This window comes from Trachinotus anak, unplaced genomic scaffold (genome assembly GCF_046630095.1).
Source record: "Trachinotus anak isolate AG129_WGS33_773 ecotype Australia unplaced genomic scaffold, CSIRO_AGI_Tana_v1 ptg000013l, whole genome shotgun sequence".
In the NCBI taxonomy this organism is placed as follows: Eukaryota; Metazoa; Chordata; class Actinopteri; order Carangiformes; family Carangidae; genus Trachinotus; species Trachinotus anak.
The window spans coordinates 12,705,617-12,722,766 of record NW_027273864.1 but is presented as its reverse complement, the minus strand read 5'-3'; the positions used below and the strand labels follow the sequence as shown (position 1 = coordinate 12,722,766).

General features: G+C 43.7%; 1 protein-coding gene across 4 annotated transcripts in view; it reads left to right on the top strand.

The window, feature by feature from the left end:
* Nucleotides 1-2,349: 2,349 nt before the first annotated feature.
* Nucleotides 2,350-17,150, top strand: part of foxp4 (forkhead box P4) — an 89,611-nt gene continuing 74,810 nt past the window's right edge. For 3 of the 4 annotated variants that reach the window (XM_071493818.1, XM_071493817.1, XM_071493815.1), the window contains exon 1: nt 2,811-2,949. The gene's annotated coding sequence lies outside the window, so the exon portion shown is untranslated. Of the gene's footprint in view, nt 2,950-17,150 lie in introns of all 4 variants that reach the window. The other variant, XM_071493816.1, reaches the window with a different exon arrangement.

Sequence of the window (17,150 nt, the reverse complement as noted above, 5' to 3'; positions counted from 1 at the left end):
CTGCTAAAGCTCGCAGTTTTTTTTAATGCATCTACCACACATTCTGCACTCCCTCGCCTCACTCTCGCCGCCACACATATGCTTTTGCTCTCATATGCAAACAAACAACACAGTCTGCGGAACTGATTTGCTGAGGAATGAGCAGTGAAGAAGAATTTCCCCCCACGCATACACACAGGGCAGGCTCACCTCTTTTTATTTTTCTTTTTTTTTTTTTGTCAATCTAAAATCCTGCGTTGAACAGATCAGCTTGCATTATTCAAGTTAGTGGCAGGAGCTTTTTTTTCCTCATTTTTACCAGCTCTGTGACACTGTGGGTGAGCACTCCCATATTTCTCTTTAATTAAGCCAGGGAAAACCTTGTAGTACAGCCAACCCGGCTCATGTAGCCACTTATGTTTTAATTTAATTACCTGTCCACTTTGATAATTATTCCCCCTGATTAACAGGGAGAGAAGGGTTCCTAAATGGGAATAGGAGATGGGTGAGAGGGCCAAACAGCATTTTTCCTCCTTTCGGTAAGAACAAGAATGAGGGTGTTGACTTAAGATGTCCAGGCCAACTCTATTTTAATCCAGTTTCATACTTGGCCTGCTTCAGCCCGGCCTGGCTCGGCTTTATTCAGAGCCGTGCAGAACACAGGGTCCCGCCGAGTTTCCTGTGCTCTGTTTAATCTTGTGATTTTATGCAACCACGAGCCAAAACAGACAAACAACAACAAACAAATCATGATTCTGCAAACAGGCGGGGGTGATTGATATCTTTAGTCAAAATGCCAACAGTTATACAACAACAAGCACAAAGATGACTCACTCAGTGTTCTCTATTGTGCGACTCGCAGATTTTCATGTACAGGTTAAAGGTTGTTTGTTGTGAAGTAACCGCTAACACACCTGCTGGGATTCAGTTACAAACTTTCTATTAATAATACTGTCAGATTTTTTTTTTTGTCAGATCAAACTTGAAAGTGCACCCTCATGATAGCAGCCACTTAGGGAAAGCATCACTCATCACCACCCAGTTGCTCACATTAGCACCTGTCAGTTCTCCGGAGATTTATTGGACACGTATAACAAAGTGTTCCAGGCAAAATTTGTCAGCCTCAGAGGAGACATGAGTGAGTAGAAAAAGAAAAACAGGGGTGCTCATGTACACTGACGCCCACAAACACACGCCCAAACATTCGCACCCATACACACACACACACACACACACACTCACATGGATACACATATTTTTAGTGGTATTGATCGTGGTAATGATTTGTGTTGTGATTTACTGCAGTCGTGGCCCATTGTTGGGTGGTGCTGTGATGGACTGCCATCATTTTCCAATGGTAAAAGCTTCGATAGTGAAAAGGCAGGAGGGCAGAATCCCATTTAATGGCAAAGCAAAAATTATTCCAAGATCATCTTATGAGTTATGGCACTTTTTTTTTCTTCCTTTTTTCTTTTTTTTTTGCAGCGACAGGTATGATGTAATTTCCAAATTTCATCAGAGACAGTAATCTCAACACTGATTATGCTATCAATTAGTAAATTAATGTGGCTGTGAGGAAAAAAAAAAAGATGGTAATAACTCTGCAAAAGGAGTTGTCAAGCTTCCAAAATACATAAAGGACATAGTGAGTTAGACAGACAGTAAAATTTATCCAATTTCCAAGGTAAGTGTGTAAGAGAGTGAACCCAATTAAACTGATTTTACACTTATTTTTATATTTGTGGATCACAACATTTCTTAGGTTGACATAAATCAATATTGATGCCATGCAGTGTTTAAAAAATGAAAGCGATATTGCAATAAGGTCTGTCAAGAGCACAAAAAGTATGTATTAAGAAATGTATATGCTACTTGCAAACTGCAGAGAATTGCAGCCATTTTTTAAATGATGTTTTTTTATTTACTAATAAGCCCAAAATTATCAATGAAAAGTATAGAAAAGCCAAGTGATTCTTAGCAGACTAGCTGTGTTTGGGTGATGGCGCTTTGTTTCTCACTGTTTTCTGAGCTCAAACTCTGTGCAGGCTAACATCTGTTCCTCTCTGCCTCCACAATAGCACAACTCAGCCGGGATGCAAAGAGAGGTCAAAAGATCAGTGCCTTCCCCTCATCCACACACACACACACACACACACACTGAGAGAGAGACCGAGGGAGGGAGGGAGAGAAAGAGAGAGAGAGAGAGAGAGAGAGAGAGAGATACCTCTCGCCGGCTGCTGTTTTTCTATTGTGCGCCAGGGCTCAGCGAGGATAGGGCAGGGATGAAAACGCGCACCTGCTTTAGAGGCATTACGGTAGCGCAGCAAACTGTCCCCCCGCAACACACACACACACACACACACACACACACTCTCTCTCCACACTCGTACGCACACGCACAGCCTTAGTGATTCAACCCTGATTACCAGCGAACGAGCAAGCAACAGACGGGATGCCAAAAAGTGAGGACCGGTGGAGAGGTTATCCGCGCTGAGTGAGCCTCTTGAACAGATAGCGGGGGAAGCAGACGCAACAAAACAAGACGAGAAGCTGCGCGCTTTCTCCGCGGCAACTTGCGCACAGTGCCAGAGTTTTAGCGGCAGTATTGTTCTGACTTCACTCCAGAGGGGCCACTCCGAGGAGAGAGGACGCACACAAAAGGGAAAAGGAAAGGACTAACGAGCACGCTTTGTCGTCTAAAGTAATGGTCCTGCGGTCTTAGATCCTAGATTTCTCTGTCTCTCCCTCTCTCTCTGTCTCTCTCTCCTCTCTGTTTCTTTCCATTTTTTTTTTTTTTTTTTTTTTTTTTTTTTTTTTTTTTCCCCCCCTCTCTCCGTCCCGTCGGTTTGTGTCCCCTTTGTCGCCGCAAGAGAGAGTGGACGCGCCGGGGCTTTGAGGAGCAGAAGCGGGCTGTCCACATGGTCCAACCACTGGCGTGAAAGTTGACTTCTTCAGAAAACGAGAGAACAGGTTGATGCATTATCTACACTTTTCCTTTCCCCCGCTTTCATCTCCCCTCACTCTTCCCTCTCTCCGCTCTCCCATTGAAACTCCCTGCTGCTCACATCTCACTTCCTCAGAAACATCGAGCTCCAACTTTTCATCGCACATTGTTTGTCAAACTCCTCCAAACTCAGCCTCGCAGTCTAACAGGGTGCTGGGGAGCGTCACCCAGCCGAGCGGCCGCTTTTTCCCCCTTCGCGCTTCCCTCTCTCCACGTTTCATTTGAACTCTCGGTCTCTTCTGGAGAGTTGAGACGCGAAACTTATCAGCCACGTTTTTAAAATCGTCTTTGAAGTGTGGCTGTTCTCATCTTTTTTTTTTTTTTTTTTTTTCCCAGCTTTCCGATAGAAAGGAAACCGGCGGTGGATTAAGTTTCTCCCGACCTCTTCGCCACTTCAGCACGTTTAACACCCAAACCCAGGTTTCTGTGAATCCACATTTAGTCCTATACGTATTTCTCATCTATGAAGCATTAGTTCCGTGGAGGGAGAGGGCCAGGGCTCACAGAAAGTGTCATTGTGTTCGCTCATGAGACGAACGCAAAGTTTGTCCCACAGGTTGGGACTGTAACTAAGATGTCGGGAGTGGATCTGAATGGAGGCAACCAACTTTAACACCGCGTCCGCTTGTTAAGGGATTAGATAATAAACACCGACACAGGTTATGTGCTGATAATTTTACACAGCCGCCTGAGAATCGTTTGGATGCTTGGTCATCGCTTTATAAACCTGCTCTGCTCACGGCCGCAAAACACCGTCCTGCCTTATCATTATTAGTATCATTTTTAAGCATTTGAATTGTTGAATTTTGTTTCTGACGATTTAACAGTGACGTTGTAAATTGTAAAGCAGCATCACGGCCCTCGGTGACGAGGAGAGACTCGTTTGAAGAAAGAAAAAAGAAAAAGCTTCCATGTGGACACAGTTGGAGACGAGAGTTTTCTTTTCAAACGCTTTTGACTTTTAGAAATTGCGACCGCGGTGTGTGACCTCACCGTGTCTGCAGTCTTCAACACAGAGTCACACCGCACTGAATAAATAACAGGAATATGTGCAGATGAGCGGTTCAACAGTGCAGAAAGTTGCTCCTGCCCAGTAAAAGTTTGAGGCTAATCCCGCTTTTAACGCGAATATCAGCCGGATCACATCTGCAGGCTTTGCTGACAGCTTTTATACGAGCGCTGTAACACGTCTTAAATCTTTTCTTATCATACTTGAATTAGGCAAATCGCATGAAAAATATCCGGCTCATCCCTGTGATCATAAAATATCAGATATATTTGTAGATATTTAGAGGTGACTTGGTGTAAATTTAGAAATTGAGGGGGTTGAAGTCTGTAGCAGAACCTCTGCATGACCCATGTTTTTTCCCTTCTTCTTTTCCTCGTCATGAGAGTAGGCCCACACCACAGAGGATAAGTTTTTTTTTTCTTATAGAGTAAAAGAAAAAACAAAAACTTCCTACCGGAACTGTATAATTTTAAAAACAACATATCATAACGAGATCAACAGTTTTAATTCGCCTCCTCTTCGCAGAACACGCAGTGGTCGACACTGTGGCGTCAGCTGAGGCGTTTTCAAAATGAACTTACTCCCATCATCAAATTTCAAACACCAGCCAGAACATCCCACCATGTCAGAGGGACTCAGGTCCCGCATGGTGGAAAGATGCAGACAACAAAAAAAAAAAAAAAAAAAAAGAAGAAGAAGAGGGAGAGATGAAATGACAATTAATTGCTGTTAGTTGTCTGTCACTGAGAGAAAAGCATACAGGGCCGTGTGGGTGCACACCCTGACACGGGCATTATTGCCCCGTGATTGATGGGCGCCGGGGCATTTGGCATAATGAATTTTATTTACTGTGTCCTCGCTCTCCTGTTGTGTGTGTGTGTGTGTGTGTGTGTGTGTGTGTCCCACCACCACCACCACCACCCCCCCCACCTGTCCTCTGTGCTGGCATTTCCGCGACGCGATGACACACTTTTAATTGCACTTTAATAGAAGATCCAGCGGGAATGAAAAAGCTCTTCATCACGTTTTATGACCTTGTCAGATTTTCTGGTGTCAGACCGGAAAGCAGGTATTTTGTGGTGGCTGGGAGCTCCTGGTGTGAAGTGTATACAGATGCAGAATTAGATTTTTTTTTTTTTTTATTAAGTTTATTTCAGATGAAATGCACATTAAGTTGTAGCCTTCATGAAAACAAAACTGCATATTAATGTTTTTAATGTACAGTGGTCATGCTGGAATATTTAAATGATCAAAATTGTAAGAGAATTTTAACATTTGTTCATTTTAGCTAAGACACTGTGTTTTATATACCAGCATATTCTTACAATTTTAAATAGTGCAAAAATAATCACACAACTGTAATCCTCAGATTAATGCTTTCTATATATTTGTCTATTATTCTAAATATGTTAATTATTTTTGATAAAAAAAAATAGCTCCATCATTTGTGATGTTGATTTTCTTTTTTGAAAAACAAGTTTTTTTCTGCTGCTCAGTGTTTCTTTGGTGCAGTGAAGGCTCAGCAGCTGAGATCTCTCAGTTTAAAGAATGATGTTGTCGGCAGAATATATAGCTATGAGATAAAAAATTATTTGTACCTTTATATTTAAAATAAAACTCATTATCACTTCCAAACCTCGAAAAGAGACTTGCAAGGGGAGCAGTGAGACACTGATGACTGACAGAGAAAATGATCATTTCTATTTCTACTTCTGTTCAAACATTGCAGCATTTACCAACTGTATGAAATCACTGTGAAGTTATCATATCTGTGTGGAGCTTTGCTGGTTGATAGGCTATCACATCAGTGACAGCCTTTTCATGAAAATATAATAGGAGACAATGAAACAAAAGAGTATTTGAGAGGCAGAAGTAGTTATTTGGGGAAAAGCGTGTACGTGTGCAGGAAGCCAGAGGTGTCAGAGACAGATAAACTCTCTCTGCTCCCTGTCGGCTATTGTGTGCCCTTGTCTGTGTGTTTGCCTCAGCATTGCCACTTTTTTCATCTGACTTGCTTCAACACTTTTCCTCGTTTGCTTTTTTTTCCTGCTCTGGACAGCTGTGTCTTTTCCATGTCCTGTTTTCTTTCACTGTTTGTAAGAGTCGCTCATGTTCTGCTGATTTTTATCGCTTTCAGACTCTGTTCTCCAGCAGACAGTTGTTTCTCTTATGCTCACTGACACATTACTTAAATGATGGTTTTCAGCTCGGTCCTGTGTGCGTGACTGTGTGCCGGGGTGTGACTGGAGCCTTGTATGAGACCGTCTAGAGACAGGCAATAATGGCTATGGATCTCATGTGCTTTAAAACCCCTTCAGCTTGATTAAAAGCCACCAACATGATTGTGTTAGTCCATAAACTCACTCAGAGAGTCCTCACCTCCAGCAGGAGCACATGTGAATGTATGTGTGGAAGAGTGTATATATCTGAGTGCGGGAATGTGTGTGTATGAGAGTGCTTTTTTCTCAATTCACCTGTCCTGCTTGAGTGAAAATGGACAGTATTTGAAGTTTTAAATGTCCTGTGCGTCGGTAGCTTTCATGGCTCGCCTGTCCGTCTCTTTATCTCTCACTCTCTCTTCATTAAAGCCCTCCTGCTATCCCAAACCCACAAGTCTGAGTGGGCTTCTGGCTCCAAAGTGATGTTGAAGAGCACCCGTATACGACACTGCTATACATGTAGGGTTTGACCTGTGATAGATACTCACAGGTTTACTTCTATTGCAGCACTTAGTGCATTACCTGCTTAAAAGCTGAAATGGTTAAATTTTCAATATCCTTTAGATGGGGTTTGAGAAAAGCAAAAGCAAAAAAAAAAAAAAAAAAAAAAATCTTTCTGTGCAGGGAGCGAAAGCATGTTTTTAAATGGAATTGTTTCAAGTGTTGGTCCTGAAGCTGCCGTTATTGTAGGGTGTGCGCATTTGAACTGAACATGTGTGTTGGCCTTTTAAATGTGGAAACATTATGGGATAAGATATTATAAGATATTATCCAGGCTGTTACAGCTGTGTAATTATTTTAAAAAATGAAATATTGTTTTAATTTAGTGTATCATTGTTTTTTATGAAATGAAATAGTTCCTTTTCCAGTGATTTAAATAGGTGGAAAAAGAAAATCTACACATCTCCATATGAAATCGCTGAATACTATTACTATAGCAATTATGGCTTGTTACTGCTTCAAAATATTATTAATGATTAATGGATTAAATGAAGGTGTTATTATACATGGTCAGCCAGCAAGTGGGGGAATGTTCTGGTTGTGTATTGAAGTGATTGACTGCACAGTGAAACTGCCGCCACATTGCTTTAGACTGAGGCCTGATTATACATGTGGTTCTAATTGAACCGGTTATTTAGGTGAAGTTGAGGGCTGAATACTTGTGTGTGTGTGTGTGTGTGTGTGTGTGTGTGTCTGTCTGTCTGTGTGTGCATAAAATAAATCCCACACATTTTTCAAAGATGAGATGTGTTTTTATGATGGGTCAGAAGGCGGTGTCGGACAGAAAAAATTGCAGGACAGTAGGAGGAGGAAAGCGGGAGAGATGGCTTTAGCGGTCGTGAGGAAGCTGACCACCTGTGACAGAGAGCAGTTGTTGCCTTTTCTTTTGCCTTTTGTGTCTTCTGAATGAGCTGTCACTGCGTTTGTGGTGAATGCAGGCTGCACTTGGAGTCCCATCTGACTTCTCTAAAATTTGCGCACTTTCCTCCCTCTGATTGATAAGGTAATCATTTTGCCTGACACAGTGGTTTAGCCCGTGGTCATTAACATGTCTGTGCGTTTCAGATGAGTTTTTCTATGTGTGAGAGGGGTGCCTGGGAGGCAGGTCGGCTCAGAGATGTTTCTCCAGCTACGCAGAACACCGGCCCATTAACAGCTGATGGATGTGGGAAGGAGTGACCCAACAGCTCAGAGCGGAAGAGACTGTTTCCTATGGGCGGGGGGGGGGGGGGGGGGGGGGAGGAGATAGAACATATGAGTGAAAGACTGTATGAAGCGAGGGAAACGACGGTGCAAGGGTTTTAGGCGTGGGTCATTATAGCTGAGGAAGCATTAGATCAGCCTCTCCAGAGTGCGCTTGGCACCTGAGGCCATGGTTGGAGCAGAGAGCTGGAGCTGTGGAGAGGGCTGTGGCTGTGGAGTCTGGGAGAATGAGAGCAGATCGTGAAATAAGGCAGTTGCAGCTATTCAGTTTGATTTTTAAGAGACAGAGACAGAGTCACAGAGGATCATGAGGTCAGTGGCCCAGCCAGGTAGGGCACATGAGATGGTCAGTGGAAGAAAAACACCCGCGCTGTGTTGTGTGTGTAGAAACTGAGAGGACGCCTGTTGTGTTCAAGCGGAGCGTCTTCATGAAAAGGCTCTCATCGGTCATTGTGTCCCCTGCTAACTCTGCATTGCTTCTGACAGCTGTATTTGTGTTATGGATTTTCCTTCACTCTGTCCCGTCTCCCTTTCCTTTTCCCCTGCTTCCCTCTCTCAGTAGTCGGCTCCCCTCCTCTCCATCGCCTCCACCCTATGACCTTTTGTAAGCACTTCATCAGAGAGCCGTTGGTGTTTTCTAAAGTGCTGCGACAAACTGACAGGGCAGCCGTCAATCGAGCGGGGAACCGAGGGAGCAGATCAGTGGAAAGCTTCGCTCAGAACAACAATGTGACTAAAGTTTCTGCAGCACTGCTTTAATGTGTATTGAAAGGATGGCTGTGAAGGGTAGGTGACAGCTGTGAGGCGCAGGACTCAGAATGTTATGGATACACACACAGACGCACACGCACACACATTTCATAAACCATCTGACTGTAGAGAAGCGTTACACAGCTCTCGAGTGCTCGTTTGTCCGTGGTGCTGCGGCGGTAAAACCTGCCGAGCGGACGCTCTGATAAAATGCTGAGATTCACAGAGGAGGAGGTGCGCAGTGGGATTCACTTCCAGGGCCATAAACTCAACTGCAACCTGACTGAAATCAGATCAGTTTTACATCTTACCCTCTTCTGAGTTCCTGATGTAAACTCAGACCAATCATCATACCTCAGATTTCTTTGCTCATTTCATTTTTAGTTGATTTCTAATGTGTCTTTTTTGACTGCACTTATCAGATCCAGCGTTAATCAGATTTATTTTAGCATTTTTGAGTTTATGATTTGCATCAGAATATTTGAATTACTTCAACCAGCATTTCTCATTGTCCCTGTTCCCTGCCACCCTGAACCGGGGAGGTAATAACCATTTAAATGCATCTCATTATGTTTTCTAATCCGTAAAGTATCGGGATGTTGGCGAAAGTGAGGCTGGAGCGCTGGCGTGCACAGCTCTTTTATGGTATTAGTATTTGTGGTATTAGTTCCGGGGGACATGGGATGCCTACTTAAGCTATTAGCATGTGAGGCGCCGTGGGATGATCCATCCACTGACAGGACGAGCTGTTAACCAGTGTTAAACCAAATCACAATAGGCTGCCTGGGTTGACAGATTGACAGAGCTCGCTCTCACCACTTGCTTGGGCCGTTCTTCTTTCCTCCTCCACTTAATGGAGACAGAAAGATTTGTCAATGTTAGAAAGGGAAAGCGCTTGGGAATTTACTTTTCCAAAACTTCTGGAAGAAAAATTCAGGCATCATTTTTAACAGTACGAGGTTTCAGACATTGTTTTCTGCGTCTCTCTCGACTTCAGTCCTCCCCCTCCTTTTCTTCTTCTTCTTCATCTTTCTTCTGCTGTGGCCCTCAAGGTGAAGAGACTGTACAGGCTTTGCCCAGTGGGGTGCAGACTCTATGGCTTCTATAGTGCCCTTTCAGAGAGGGGAGGGAGGAGGGGAGGACAGTGACTGCCAGAGCCACTACCGGGAGTCTTTGAGATCGCTCCCTGACACGAAGGATGCTGTTGCGCTCTGTGTGTGTACGCTTACTGAGACAGAAAAAGAGAGAGAGGGAGAGAGAGAGAGAGAGTGTGTGCATGCGCAACTACAATTAACTGTCAATCAACGGGTGACCCTCCACCTCTCTCCTCCTCGGACGGAATTCCTCAGGTTTTAGGTTTTGTTTTTCAGGCGGCTGTCGGAGGAGAAGAAAAGCAAACAAGTCGTCACTTTCCAAACTTGTGTCCATTTTTTAAAAGACGGTTCATTGTTCAGGAGAAAAAAAGGCTGAATTATTTTTATAGATTGTTTCATCTGCACCCGAGACTGATTTTTTTTTTAATGTGTTGTTGAGGAGTTTGTGCTGGTTCATCAGCCGCCGTTTTTTTTTTTTCTCCTCAGTGGCTGCTCGCTGGGCATTGAAACTCTGTTGGTGTGTATGTGCGTACACATGCATGCTCGTGTGCGGTGGGCATTGTTGACCGAGAGACATCTGCCACTAGATTATTCCCAGCTGTTATCTGAATAATTGTGTAATCCCCCCCCCCCCCCCCCCCTCCTCACGCCCTCCCTCCCTCTTTTGCTCCCTCCTTCCTTCCCTCGCTCCCTCCTCCTCCACCTCCCTTGCTCCCCTCTTTGCCCCCTCATCCCCTCTTCCACACACTGATGAGACGGAGAGTGATGAGTCTCTTTTCTGGGTGGCACTTTGGGCTTTTTTCAGGAGTGTTTATGAGTGTGTGAGCTTGTGTGGGTGAGTGTGTATCTTTGCGGCCTCTGGTCACCGGTCGTTGTCTGACATTTGTAGAAGGATTTGAGCCCCCACTCCACCCCACATACACACACCCACCTCCCTCCACCTCCTATCCCCTCCTCCCCGTAGCTCTCGGGGAAATAAAAGTAGCCTAATCCTGCCAGATCAAGATTGCTGTCCACCACAGCTTTACCAGCCTGTGAATTAGAGCCAGCTCTCATGTTCCTGAGGAGAGAGGAGGCAGGGTGTGCATGTGTGTGTGTGTTTACACTGTGGGCCGTTGGCCTTTGAAGCAGCGTTCGCTGTTTGCCGGCAGAATGCTGGTCAGAGGGTGAGAGGAAAGGAAAGCAGAGAGCGCTGAGAAACACAAAGAAAAGAGCTGAAAAGTAGGAAAAGTGTTGTTGGTGTAGAGGAGAGGAGTGTAGTGTTTGATTTTTGCACTGTTTAACTTCTTGGCTTACTGTCCAGGCCAAGGTAATTTTCCAATTATTCTAACAGTCTGCATATGATACTGTTCAAATGTATATTGTTATCAGATTTTATGTTAATTAAAGTTTTGTAATTGTTTTTTTAAATTATTTTATATGGTTTTCCTTTTTCAACTTCAATACATCAATTCAAGTTTTAAAATGAAAAGACAGACTACATTTTCTTTTAACAAATAATTACAATGATTTTTATTCTGGATTAAAAGAGAAAAACATAATTCAGATATACGCCTGTCACATTCTCACTGTTCCACTGTATCTACAAAGGCACAATGCAATGTTTAAACCCAGACATTTCTCCTCCTTCAACAGACAGTTTAGGTCGACTTATAATAAGACATATGTGAACTAAAAAAAGAATAATTTATCAGACATTTTTTATTTAGTTTGGTACAAACAGTCAGTTCCTTCTGCAATGCTTTTCTTTTCTTTTTTTTTTTTTTTTTTACACCACTCCCCAAATCAGTTGTCATACAAATGTATCAGGAAAGATGTTTGTGTGTCACTCATGAGGCTACACACACAGCATGCGTGCCTGCAGTTGCCAGGGCTGCCTTCATTTCTGGTCCGTGGTTGGTCGGAAAGTGTTCTTTTCCCTGTCGGAGCTCCAATAGTCACTCACTGTGAAGGACTCAGCACTTAATGTCTCCTTTTTTTTTTCTTCTCCTCCTCATCTCTTATTCTGTTTCACTTTCTCCTAACCATCTACTCTTTCTCCCGGTCTAATCTTTCCCTCTCTCCCTCTCTCCTCCTCTCCTCCTCTCCCTGTCATGCCTGTTGTCTCTAATTATCACGGCTCTGTGTTCCCTCAGCCTCTTCATTACATCCAAGCTGTCATCACAGTTTACCTCCAACATTTGCTGCCTCTCCTCAGGCCCCATTTCAATAGGAATCATTTATTCTAAATGACTGAAATGCCAAGACTCAATACAAGGTCAATCAATAGCCCTCTCGACAGTCCCTCAGAAGCTGTTTATTTATTTATTTGGAGTGTGTGATAAAATGACTAAAAATACTGCATTTTACAAAAAATTGAAAGCATCATTGAAGGACTCAAATTTCAAAGGAAAGTTTTTCTCCTTTCTCCTCCTTTCATTATGTAACGTATTTTGCTTTGAATGCAAACAAATTTGATGGAAGAGAGGCAGAGGTCGACCACTGTCGCACATCCACACTTATCCCTGATCATTCTCAGTTGTAAACATTGAATTGTGTGTCTTTACTCTTTCAAAGAATTATATTCATTGTGAGAAAAATATGTTGATAAATTTTGCTCAGTCTGTTTTGTGCTTGTAATGAAATTAAATGCAGTATTGTGTCAGTGCACCTACTTGTCCCTGGACAAAAAGATGGATTGCCACGTTCAGGAAAAAAAAAAAGCAATTTTTTTTTTTTTGCTCACAATTCACCAACAAAAACAACAAATGACAAGAAACAAAATCTAACTTTTCTGCTTTGTATTTTTCCTCATTATTTCCAGCGTGACACTTTTCTTTGAAGTATTTACAATCAGCAAGTAATGGAGAAAACGGGGATGTTTTTCTTCTAGGACTAAGGGCATTTATTACCAGGTTGAAAGGCAGCCATTGGGTTGTTGGATTAACAGACGCCACAATGCTGATTTGCCCAGTGAAGGTCAGCGCTGCCGTATGCAACCTGTAGACCTAATCGGCAACTTCTGCTGCTGCAGGTTTCCATTGTCTAAAGGTCAGTCAGGAACAGTGTGCGTTAGCCTCGGAAAGCAGTCAGCATAAACGAGGGAGGGGACTGAGGGAGGAACGAAGGAAGGACTAAAGTACAAAAAAAAAAAGAGGACAGGAGGGAGGGTGAGTGGCAATGAAACCCTGCAATGCTCCATGGTGTCAGGCAGGCGTATGGCTTCTGGAGGCTTTGTGAAAAGTTTGCCTGCGAAACTTTGCTGAAGGCTGGGCTTGGTTGAGCGGCTCCCCCAGGGGTTTGCTCAGTGAGTGGGTGGAGGGGGGGAGGAGGTGAGAAGGGGGAGTGAGCCAGCAAAGAAGGAGGAGGAGGAGGAGGAGAAGAGGGGAGCAGAGCACGGAGCATGCCGTCACAGTCGTCCGCTGTTGCGGGCCGCAGGCCCTTAGTCGCTGATCTAAGAAACACAACCCCTGGCTCACGCCCCCTCCTTATTCCTCCCCCTCTCCTCCCTTTCCTTCCATCCTCCTCCTTGCTTCTCTGCCTCTCTCTTCTCTATCTCTCTCGTAGCTTTTCGACAGCTCTGCGCTGTGGTTTGAGCGCCAGTTATTAACATACAGTCTGCATTAGTGGAACAGTGGCTGGGCCCATTTGCTGGTAATGAGGATGGGGGGCCTGTGCTGTATAGTAACTTGTTTGACCTCCAGTGGTGGGGTCAAGTTCATCCTGAGGAGGTGTAATTCTCTCCCTCCTCATCCCAAACACATGAATGCACCCTGAGGGGAGGATGTAGGGGGAGGAGGAGCGGATCAAGGTGGCCCTCTTCATCCCAAATTTGAATCTCTCATCCCCTTCTCCGCTCTCTCCTTCCACTGCCTTGTCCCCTTTCTTCCCACAGGGTTAATTGAAGGGGAAATTGATAGTTCTGTGCGGTAATTGTGGCTTTGAGAATTCTCTGTCTCCCATGGAGAAAGATGAGGGCAGCTGTGCCAAAGACAGAGTGACGTGTCATAAGAGAAAAAGAGAGAGAGAAATATGGGGAAAGAGGCAGATGGAAGAGCAAATAGAAGCCCGCACACCACCGCCGCTGCAACCCCCCGGGATGGGGGTTTGATTGGTTGATGAGGGAGTGTCTTGATTGGCTGTTGACGAGCTGAGATTTCTGCGTAACTTTACTAGCCGGGCCCTAATAATTATTCATTATCCAATCAGAGAGACTCACCATACTGCTCTGTATCCTCAATGATTCTCCTTTTAATTCTTCTTTTCAACCCCCTCCCTCCCTCTCCAATCCTTCCACACCTCCCCTGAGGAGCCGGGGATGGACAGATGAGTGGAGAGCACTGTATCTGTTCGGTTCTGCTCTGCTGCTCGCTCAAGTAGAGAGAGACAAACTTATATTCCACTGATGCCAGTGCTGAATGGACTCTCTGCCTCCCTCTCTCCTTCAAGAGGGGCTTTTCTCTCCCAGGGGCAGAGCTTTATAATTAGTCTTCCTCCAGAAATAGAAAACTAGTTTTCTGAGGTGAAGTCACCCTCGGATGTGTAGTTTTTAAAGCTGCAAATTTGAATTGATATGGAACCAAGTGAAATCTATTATATATATGTCAGGAGAATCCACTTTCACCGAGACCTGTCACACGCTGTTTTCATGTATATTTTTATAAAATTAAGGAAATAACATTTTTAGGCAGGGTAGTTTTTGGTCAGACAGATTTTGGTTCCTACAGTAACAGCAGGTCCTGTTTTAGCTCCTGACTTAGTTGTTTAGTCTCAGCTCAGGCCACCCCAAGGCTGTCACCCAGGCAACGTTGCGTGTGTGTGTGTGTGTGTCTTTATATTATTTAATTTTCCTCATTCTGTACTAAAATTTATCAGTGTATTCATTTCTCCATTTGACTCTGTCTCTGGCATTGGTTCAGATTTTTTTCTGCCTTGTTTTTCCCACCTCTTGTTTCTACCCCCCCCACCTCTCTCTACACACACCCCCAGCTCCCCTCTGCCTCTCCACGCTGCTCCCCTTTTCTCTTCCCCTCTTCCCCTCCCCTCTCCTTTCGCTTTCTCTGTCCGTTAATGAGAATGTGTTAACGAGAAAGAAAGATCTATTGGGTATAGCGCAATTTATCAGAAAGGCAGAGGTTTGGAAGAGAAAAAAAAAAAAAGTCGGCGGGCCCTTCAAAGAAGTCCTATTCTTGTGGCTGTGAATGTTTGATGAGACAGTGAAAAGTTCCCCCTCTAACGTCATGGTGTCTGAACAGAAGAGAACAGAACCGTTCTAATCATGCCGCACAGAAAAAATGACTTCCAACCCGATTTAATTAACTGATAAGAAACGGCTTCAAATTAATTTTTCAAGGATGTTAGATTTTGATTAAGAAACTCCTAAAAGAAATAGACGAATAATCAATTTTTTAATCAACTTACTCAAATGGTAACTGGTTAATATGATAATTCTAGCAATTAGGGCAAATATTGTCGAGCAGCAGTTTCTATGCATCCTGTTAAAGGAATTATAATATCTTTACATCTAATTATCATGGTTATTTAATTTTTTTGTATGGCTACCTCTCAATTTTACCATTCGTTTTTTCATCTGCTGTTATAGGGATAATGAAAAAAGAAGTTGGAAAGTGTAATAAGATGAAACTTTTATAAGAGCCAACCTGAATGGGGCTTTTCACGCACACTGATTGGATAGATATTTAGGAAAAGGGAAAGGAGAGTTGTTCAAAATGACATTATTTCTGCTGGTTTTACATGAAAAGCTGAGATGGATCTTTAGATGTGTGATTCTTTTATTTCGTCAGCAGATTAAAGTAGCTAATAGCTCCTGGCTCCTCTTCTGTGTCTCTCCTCTGGTATTCATAAGCAGGTAGGCCCAGCCATGAATATGCTCACTATTTCTAATCCACAAAGTTTCAAATCATCTATTCAGTCGGAAGAGAGAAAGAACAGATTCAGCTTTGATTGAAGGAAGGATTGAGCTATTCACCTGCTAGTGGCCATAAAATGTGTATGTATGTGCGTATTAATGTGTGTGTGTGTGTGTGTGTGTGTTTCTCTAATTGGACAGGTATTGTAGTGGAGGTGAAGAGGGGCCAGTTGAAGAGGGGAGGGGGTGCAGAGAAAGAGCTGGCAGGGGGTCTGGGGCTTTAGGAGAGCAGCAGAGACACAGAGTTCTTTACTTCAAAGAAGGCTTACAGCCTGGACAAACGCTAACCCCGCTCACATACCACCGCAACACACACACACTCCACATTCACATACAGTGGCTCTTTTAGCTCTCATGAGATGAATATCCATCCCCTCTCACACCCCTCTCTCTGCTGTATCCCTCGCAGCCCGAGCGCTGAACATCAGTGGAGTCGTGCGTTCAGAGGGAAATATAGACAAAGCATTTGGAGAGATGGAAAGGTTCCTTTAATTATATGCTGCTCTTATGATGCATGGTGTTTCTGTCTGGCTGCCTACATGCACGCACGCACGCACGCACGCACGCACACACACACACACACACACACACACATGCACGTGGATGCTGATCAGCTGAATAGGTATTCCTGGCACAGACCCCTGTATTGAGCGTACATATTCAATTAGCAAAACTCATTAGCAAAACTTGGCATTTGTTGTTGTTTTTTTCCCTCCTTGCTCAGAATTAATGGTTTTGATATGCTAATTAGCGGGTAATTTAATTTCAAAAGGCCTCAATTAACAGCAGCGTTGTGGACACGAGGAAGTTAAGCAGCGTAATCTAATTTGCATTAGTAACGAGCAGGGAGTAATTAGTCTCTAATTAGCCACTTCAGACAGCACTTGTGTTTACTTTCCTAATGAAGTGGAGGGGCTTTTTTTTTTTTTTTTTCAGGGAAGCCTGTGAATGTGCGTGTGTGTACATATTAGTGTGTTTATGAGAGAGAATGCATGTGTGTGTATGTGTGTGCGTGTGTGTGTGTGTGCCTCTGGTTTGGGGGTAGGGGTTGGCACCAGAGGCAGAGTGGCATATGGCTTACAGTTTGGCTCCAGTTACACTCATGGATGCCCCCCCCCCCACCAACACCTTCGTGAGCACAGAAATGCGCATTCACACACACAAACAAACGGAAGGTTAGACCCTGCTGTCTTATGTGATTGGACGCGCGCTCACAGTAGTTTTCAATCCATTGAAATATCTCCATGAGCTCACTTACACACACCACAAGGGATTGATTGTGTGTGTTTGAGGGGTTTTATCTCGATAGTGTTTCCCCTGGTATTATTTTTTTGTGTTGCAATAACTTGCAATATTTTTCATGTTTCCTTTTTTGTATATCTGAGCACTTGTTCGTTTTCTGCTGTCGTCTTTCCACATAATATCTTTTGCATTGTGGAGTGTATAAACTGTTTGTGTGTGAGTGATGACGTTACAAACCATG